The 6,634-nt window shown below is 46.6% G+C and overlaps 3 pseudogenes; all 3 read right to left on the bottom strand.

Moving 5' to 3' along the window:
• Positions 1-586: 586 nt before the first annotated feature.
• Positions 587-2,040, bottom strand: LOC118146667 (transcription intermediary factor 1-alpha pseudogene; annotated as a pseudogene).
• Positions 1,959-3,043, bottom strand: LOC144578832 (transcription intermediary factor 1-alpha pseudogene; annotated as a pseudogene).
• Positions 3,044-3,123: 80 nt separating this feature from the next.
• On the bottom strand, positions 3,124-4,207 carry LOC128929439 (transcription intermediary factor 1-alpha pseudogene; annotated as a pseudogene).
• Between the last annotated feature and the right edge of the window lie 2,427 nt (positions 4,208-6,634).

Genomic DNA, 6,634 nt, shown 5'->3' with positions numbered 1-6,634 from the left:
ATTTTTCTTTAATACAGTTGCCCTCTTACATAATGTACTATTAGGTGCCTTCTTAATAGCATCTAACCTACCCTGCTGTGGCACCGGTTGGCCTCCTGGGATGGAACTCCTGTTACCACCCATGTTTGTGGAGTACTGTTCGTCAGTATACTATGGCTAACCCATATGGTCAGGCCATGTACTTCATGGGTAGGTATTAATTTGTAAAACTGAATTAATGCACACATCCAAATCACATTTACTTTTCAATGTAACAGTTCATACAAAGTCCATTTCCTTTCTACAGTAGCCATCGCTCCAGATTGTAGTTCAAAAATCCAAGAAGTGGGAAGAATGTCTTTGTATTCAATGCTTCCTTCTTCCATCCTTTCTGCCTTCCCTCCATGTTCTTTCTTCCATTCATTTCCTTCTTTATTCTTTTTCTTTCTTAGTGATAGGAGGTTAACAAAAATGGGTTATTAAGGAAATCAAAGTCTAGTAAATGGCCAAAACAGAGATCAGAGCTTTGTAGTGATGTTAAATTACTGACAAATGTTTATTGAAAACCAAAAATCTAAAAACCAGCACAAGCCGGTGGTGCGGCATATTATGTAAGCAACTGTCATTCTTCAGTGCTTTTGAGGCGTTTCTTTCAGGGCTGTACAAAGTCATCATCTGAATCATCACTGTATTTATTATCTTCTGATTCATTCCTGAATTCTGGTTTAGGAAATCTCTTTTCTGGATAGAGGTTCTTTAGAAGTTCTTCAAAATAATTTTCAAGTTTTATACCAGCATTAGCTACTTCTGAATCAGGCTCATTGAATTGAGCACAGTTTTGAAAGCTCAATCTAAAATCAGCTAGAAAATCTTCAGGTTTTGAGTACATGGAATAATCTTCTTGTAGTCTCTCCTTGATGGTTGGCAAATCCATCGGATTTTTAATTATTTTGTAATAATCGGGCACAGTTAGAGGAACAGGGTCTTGAAAAGCCAGGCTCATTTCATGGCAGTGAAGAAATAAAAGTAGGCGCTCACACTTCCTTTTATCTATAGGTGATAATTTAACAAGGCCTTCAGTTTTCCTTTATTCTGAGTTGTGCCTGGGAGCATCAATCATAGTCAACTTCCGGTTTAGAAAAGTCTCGGCAGAAAGTGCAAATCCACTCTCCACTTGGAAAATTTGTCAATGTGGGCACATGACAAGAAAGATGGAATACTTTGGGGCACTTTTCACAGCACAGGAGTTCCCCTCCATTTTGGCAACCTGCACACCAGTCCTCATTTGGATCATCCTCTTTCCTTGTCTCTCCAATGTGAAGGGGTGACTTCTGGGAAGGATCCAGCCACTCAGACTTTCCATTCGAGGAATTCTCCTGGTGAAGTCCAGGTTGATCTGTACTATCAGGGGCGTCTGATCTTAGCACTGTCTCCTCAGAAGTAGAGCTCTGGCTGCTATTTAAGAGCAGGGAGGTGAGTACGCTTCTTGGATAATTGGCATTTTGAGGCCTGGATTCTTCATCTGATTCTTGCTTCACTATAACAACAGGGAAATCATAATTTTCAGTTGGTCCACTGTTTTCTTGTTTTATTCGAATTGGCTCCAACGTCACCACTGGGACTTTGTGTGTAGAATCAGCTTCTGCTGGTTTGCTGGAAGGGCCAGGGCTTCCTCGGCTTCCAACGCTGGAGGCACTAAGTGAACTTATTGAGGGGTGTACATTAGTCATAATACCAGGTCCTGCTAGGCCTGGAGATGGCACTGATAAATTTGGTGACTGGACCGTTCTGTTTGAGCGTGGTCTTGGCTGGCCATGATCTATATTAGTATCTTTCCTCACAATATTGTCCAGCATAATAGTATTTGAACAGTCAATATCTGGAAGAGAGGGAAGATTATATGAAGCTCCCACTGGTGGGCTTAAATCGATCATAGGTGAACCAAAAGCCTTTCCATTACATCCTGCTGCACTAGCAATCGCGGGGCTGGAAGGAGTAGAGGATGCGCTGTTGGTAGTTGATGGTCACCCTGTCCCCTGCTGATCTGCCACTGTTTTATGGCTTGAGCCAAGAAAGCCATTTGTAGGGGGTTGGGCTTTATTGCTTGTTATGGTATATTCTGGTTTGGTGGATATCTCAGTTGTTGAGAATGAGGAGGAAGAACTGGTCCATTGGGTTTGGGGCTATGATTCTGAAAGTTTATCAAACGTGGAGGGGGTTGCTGATGAGAGATGGAAGGTTGCTGGATGGGCCCCTGCATTCTAGGGTTTGGTAAACCCACAGGTGCTGGCCTCCGCTGCACCTGTTGCCCCTGAGCCATTACCTGTTGCTGCATATGCTGGAGCCGTAATTGAGCTAGGCTGATCTGTGTTGGGAACTTGGATAACTCGTTTGATGATAAACCACTTGGTGGCTGTGAATTCTGTTCCACGACAGGATTCTGCTTAGGCATTTGTGGCTGGCTCTCTTTATCCTCGATTACTAAAGAACCTAAGTTGATAATATTTTGAGCCCAGAAACTAGGATCACAGTGAAACTGGATGGTGTCGTTGGTCACTGGGGACGCATCACATCTTGCACGGAGGAGGTGCCGCAACCGGTATGTAATCAGTCCTTTGCTATAAAGTAATGCTGTACTACTGCCACTGCAAACTGCCCATTTAGAAAAATGCATGGCATGCTCCAATTGTTTAGAAAGTCCAGCCACTTCCTGTTGTTGTTGCATAGTTTCATGCGATGGTCTTTTGCAAGGCTCTCTAACTGATGCAGTAGAGCTTTTCCTTTGTTATTTATTTCTACCACCAATGTAAATATAGCAACTTTAATATCCTGTTCCACCTGCTTTTGATTTTGATTGACTTCACTAATTCTGTTTTGGATCTGATTTCCTGCGAATTTTATGTATTTTGTTTTTTCCATCAGTTTGGTGATTAGTGTATCTATGATCACTTTCTGATTCTGAAAAGCTTCTTCTATAAATTGATATCTATGCTCTTTATGTTCTAATAACTGAGTCTCAACATGTCAGTTTGTCACATGTCTCACAGTACAGCTTCAACTGCCCCCCCCCCCTTTTTTTTTTTTCAGACGGAGTTTCGCACTTGTTACCCAGGCTGGAGTGCAATGGCGCAATCTCAGCTCACCGCAACCTCTGCCTCCTGGGTTCAGGCAATTCTCCTGCCTCAGCCTCCTGAATAGCTGGGATTACAGGCACACGCCACCATGCCCAGCTAATTTTTTATATTTTTAGTAGAGACGGGGTTTCACCATGTTGACCAGGATGGTCTCGATCTCTTGACCTCGTGATCCACCCACCTCGGCCTCCCAACAACTGCTCCTTTTTATGAAAAGGACAAAACTCTGGTCGCTGGCTGGTGACACCAGCTGCCTCTGGAGATACTTCCTCTTTCTGTCTGACAGTGTGGTCTTTTGTGAACTTTACCCTCTGATGAGCTCTGATACATGTCTTGCAGAGCCATTCAACACACTCTACACACAAGCCATCAGCTTCTGCATTGTCCTCACAGCTTGTGCAGCCTGATTTGACTTTTCTACTGTACTGCTGTAGTGTCCTTCACAAAAAAGTTATCTATGATGTGTCTCTCTGCACATTCTTGGCTGCAAACTGGGCATGGAATGACTCCAACTTGGGTGGCGAACGGCGACGAGCCGCTGACCGGCGGGCCCGGGGCAGGAACGGGCGGCGGGGTCTCCGCCGAGCCCAGCATGGGCGCGGGCAGCATGAGATACCGCTGGGGCGCAGGCAGGCAGCGCTGGCAGAAAGAGTGCAGGCAGGGCAGCAGCTTGGGCGCCCGGCTCTGGATGTTCTGGTGGCACACGGCGCAAGTGCCCAACAGGTTGAGCCGGCCGCCTCGCTGCCGCGCTCCGAGTCGGGACCCTGACGACTCTCGGCCTCGTTCTCCCCGCTCGGCGCGGCTGAGGGTCCCCCAGAGGCCGCCGCTAAGGCCGCCGCCTTCTCCACCGCCACCTCCATTGTCCTGCCCGCGCAGCCGCCGGGGAAGCGAGAGCGCGGTCTCCGCCCACCGTCCCCGTCGACCTCCTCCTCCTCCTGCGGCTGCTCCTCAGAGGCAGCTCGGTGGACCCGCGGCAGCGCCAGCGAAGGAGGGAGAGCAAGCCCGGCGGGGGAAGCCTCAGGCCCCGGGGATCCGCCTCCCGAGTGGCGCGGCCGGAAGAAGGGGATCTGTCAGCGGAGACCGTTCCTCGCACCGGGCTGAAGTGTATTTCTTAAATAATAAAATTTGAAAGTCAGAATTACTCCTCAGGCCAGGCACAGTGGCTCATGCCTGTAATCTCAACACTTTGAGAGGCTGAGGCGGGCAGATCACTTGAGGTCAGGAGTTCGAGAACAGCCTGGCCAACATGGTAGGAACCCTGTCTCTACTAAAAATACAAAAAATTAGCCAGATGTTGGCGCATGCTAGTAATCCCAGCTGCTTGGGAGGCTGAGGCAGGAGAACCACTTAGACCTGGGTGGCAGAGGTTGCAGTGAGCCGAAATCACGCCAAGAGGAAAACTCTGTCTCAAAAAAAAAAAAAAAAAGTTACTCCTTGACCCGTGGGCTACAGAATAGATATTGTGTTACAGGCAAAAAACAACACTGATCTCCTTGCACATCTCCATCGGAGCTCTTGGTGTATTGTTAGTAAACAGTAATATTCTGAAAGGAATTTTTTTTTTTTTTCTGGGCAGTAAGTTTCAACAGTGGGCCTACAATATTCAGTAAACCGTGCTGTAGATACATGTGCTATCACCCAGACTTTGTCTTTCTATTTCTAGAGCACAGGTGGAGGAGATTGAGAAAAATTCTTAGAGGCCCTAGGATTTTCAGAATGGTCAATGAGCACTGGCTTCAAATTAAAGTCGCCAGGTGCATTAGCCCTGACAGGAGGCAGCCTGTCCTTTGAAGCTTTGAAGCCAGGCGTTGACTTCTCTCTAGATATGAAAGCCCTGGATGGCATCTTCCTCCAGTAGAAGACTAGTTTGACTATACTGAAAACCTGTGGTTTGGTTTAACGCATTTATCAGTGATCTTAGCTGGATCCTTTCAGAACTTGCTGCAGCTTCTCCATCCGCACCTGCCGCCTCGCCATGCAAACTGATGTTATGACCATGCCTTTTCCCTAAACCTCATGATCCAACCTCTGCAAACTTCCAGCTTTTCTTCTGCAGCTTTGTCATCTTTCTCAGCCTTCACAAAACTGAAGAACGCCAGGGTCTTGCTCTGGAGCAGGCTAAGTAGCTTAAAGGAACGTGGTGGCTGGTTTGATCTTCTGTCCAAACCACTCGAACTTCCTCTCTACCAGCGAAAGGCTGTTTCCATCTCTTGTCATGCATGTGTTCACTGGTGAAGCACTTTTAATGCCCCCAACAACTTTTCCTTTGCATTCACAACTTGGCTAACTGTTTGGCACAAGAGGCCTAGATTTGGGGCCTATTTCAGCTTTCTTTTTGGAGGCTGAATTTTGCTCTGCCACCCAGGCTGGAGTGCAGATCTGAGAGTGCAGCTGGTGCAATCTCAGCTCACTGCAACCTTCGCCTCCTGGGTTCAAATGATTCTCCTACCTCAGCCTTCCAAGTAGCTGGGATTACAGGTGCACACCACAACACGCGGTTAATTTTTGTATTTTTAGTAGAGATGGGGTTTTGCCATGTTGGCCAGGCTGGTCTCAAATTCCTGACCTCAGGTGATTCAGCCCCCTTGGCCCTTCAAAGTGCTGAGATGACAGGCATGAGCCACTGCACCCAGCCCGGGCCTGTTTCAGCTTTTGAAATACCTTCCTCACTAAGCTTAATCATTTCTAGTTTTTGATTTAAAGTGAGAGATGTACAACTCGTCCTCTCACTTGAATACTTAGAGTCCACTGTAGTGTTATTAACTGGCCGAATTTCAATATTGCTGTGTCTCGGGAAATAGGGAGGCCTGAGGAGAGGGAGAGAAATGGGGGAATAGCCGTTTGGTGGAGCAGTCAGAACACATTGAACAATTATGGGTGCAGTTGGTGGCATCAAAAAACAATTACAATGATAACATCAAAGATCACTCATCACAGATCATCATAACATACATTATCTTCCTCATAATATTTGAGGCTGGGCATGGAGGCTCATGCCTCAGCAAACACACAGCCTACAGCACCATAAACATAGCCTGCCGCACTATACCTGTGACACAGAGCATGGTCCTCACTTCAGGGCTGCCTAAGATGATGGTGGAAAAACGGACCTGTTCAAAGTATTAAGCATAAGTTGGTATATTTCCCCTGGGACGCTAACTAAGAACAATGTTAGGTCAGGGGTTCTAGAGTACAGGGGTTCTAGAGTCTTTTCCGGTGATCTTAAGACATGCAGGGAGGACAGGGCTGGGAGCCTCTGATGGACACTTTGCAAACTGCATCATAAACAAATGAGCAGGTAAAATCCTCAAGCTGCCTCCAGGAGCATGAGCAGTTTTTAGAACTTCTTTCTCAGAATTCCATAAAAAGCCACAGGAGCTGCTCATTTGTTTTGAAGCTCAGAGGAGGGTTAGCAAGCCAAGAACCAAAGAAGAGCCTGAGACTTCTCCAATTCCTATTTTTTACTCTCTCAGTAAATGAAGATGGGAGGGAGAAACAATAACATCTTCTTGGAGATGCCA

The sequence above is a fragment of the Callithrix jacchus genome, chromosome 13 (genome assembly GCF_049354715.1).
Source record: "Callithrix jacchus isolate 240 chromosome 13, calJac240_pri, whole genome shotgun sequence".
NCBI lineage: Eukaryota > Metazoa > Chordata > Mammalia > Primates > Cebidae > Callithrix > Callithrix jacchus.
This window is presented reverse-complemented; position numbering and strand designations above follow the sequence as displayed.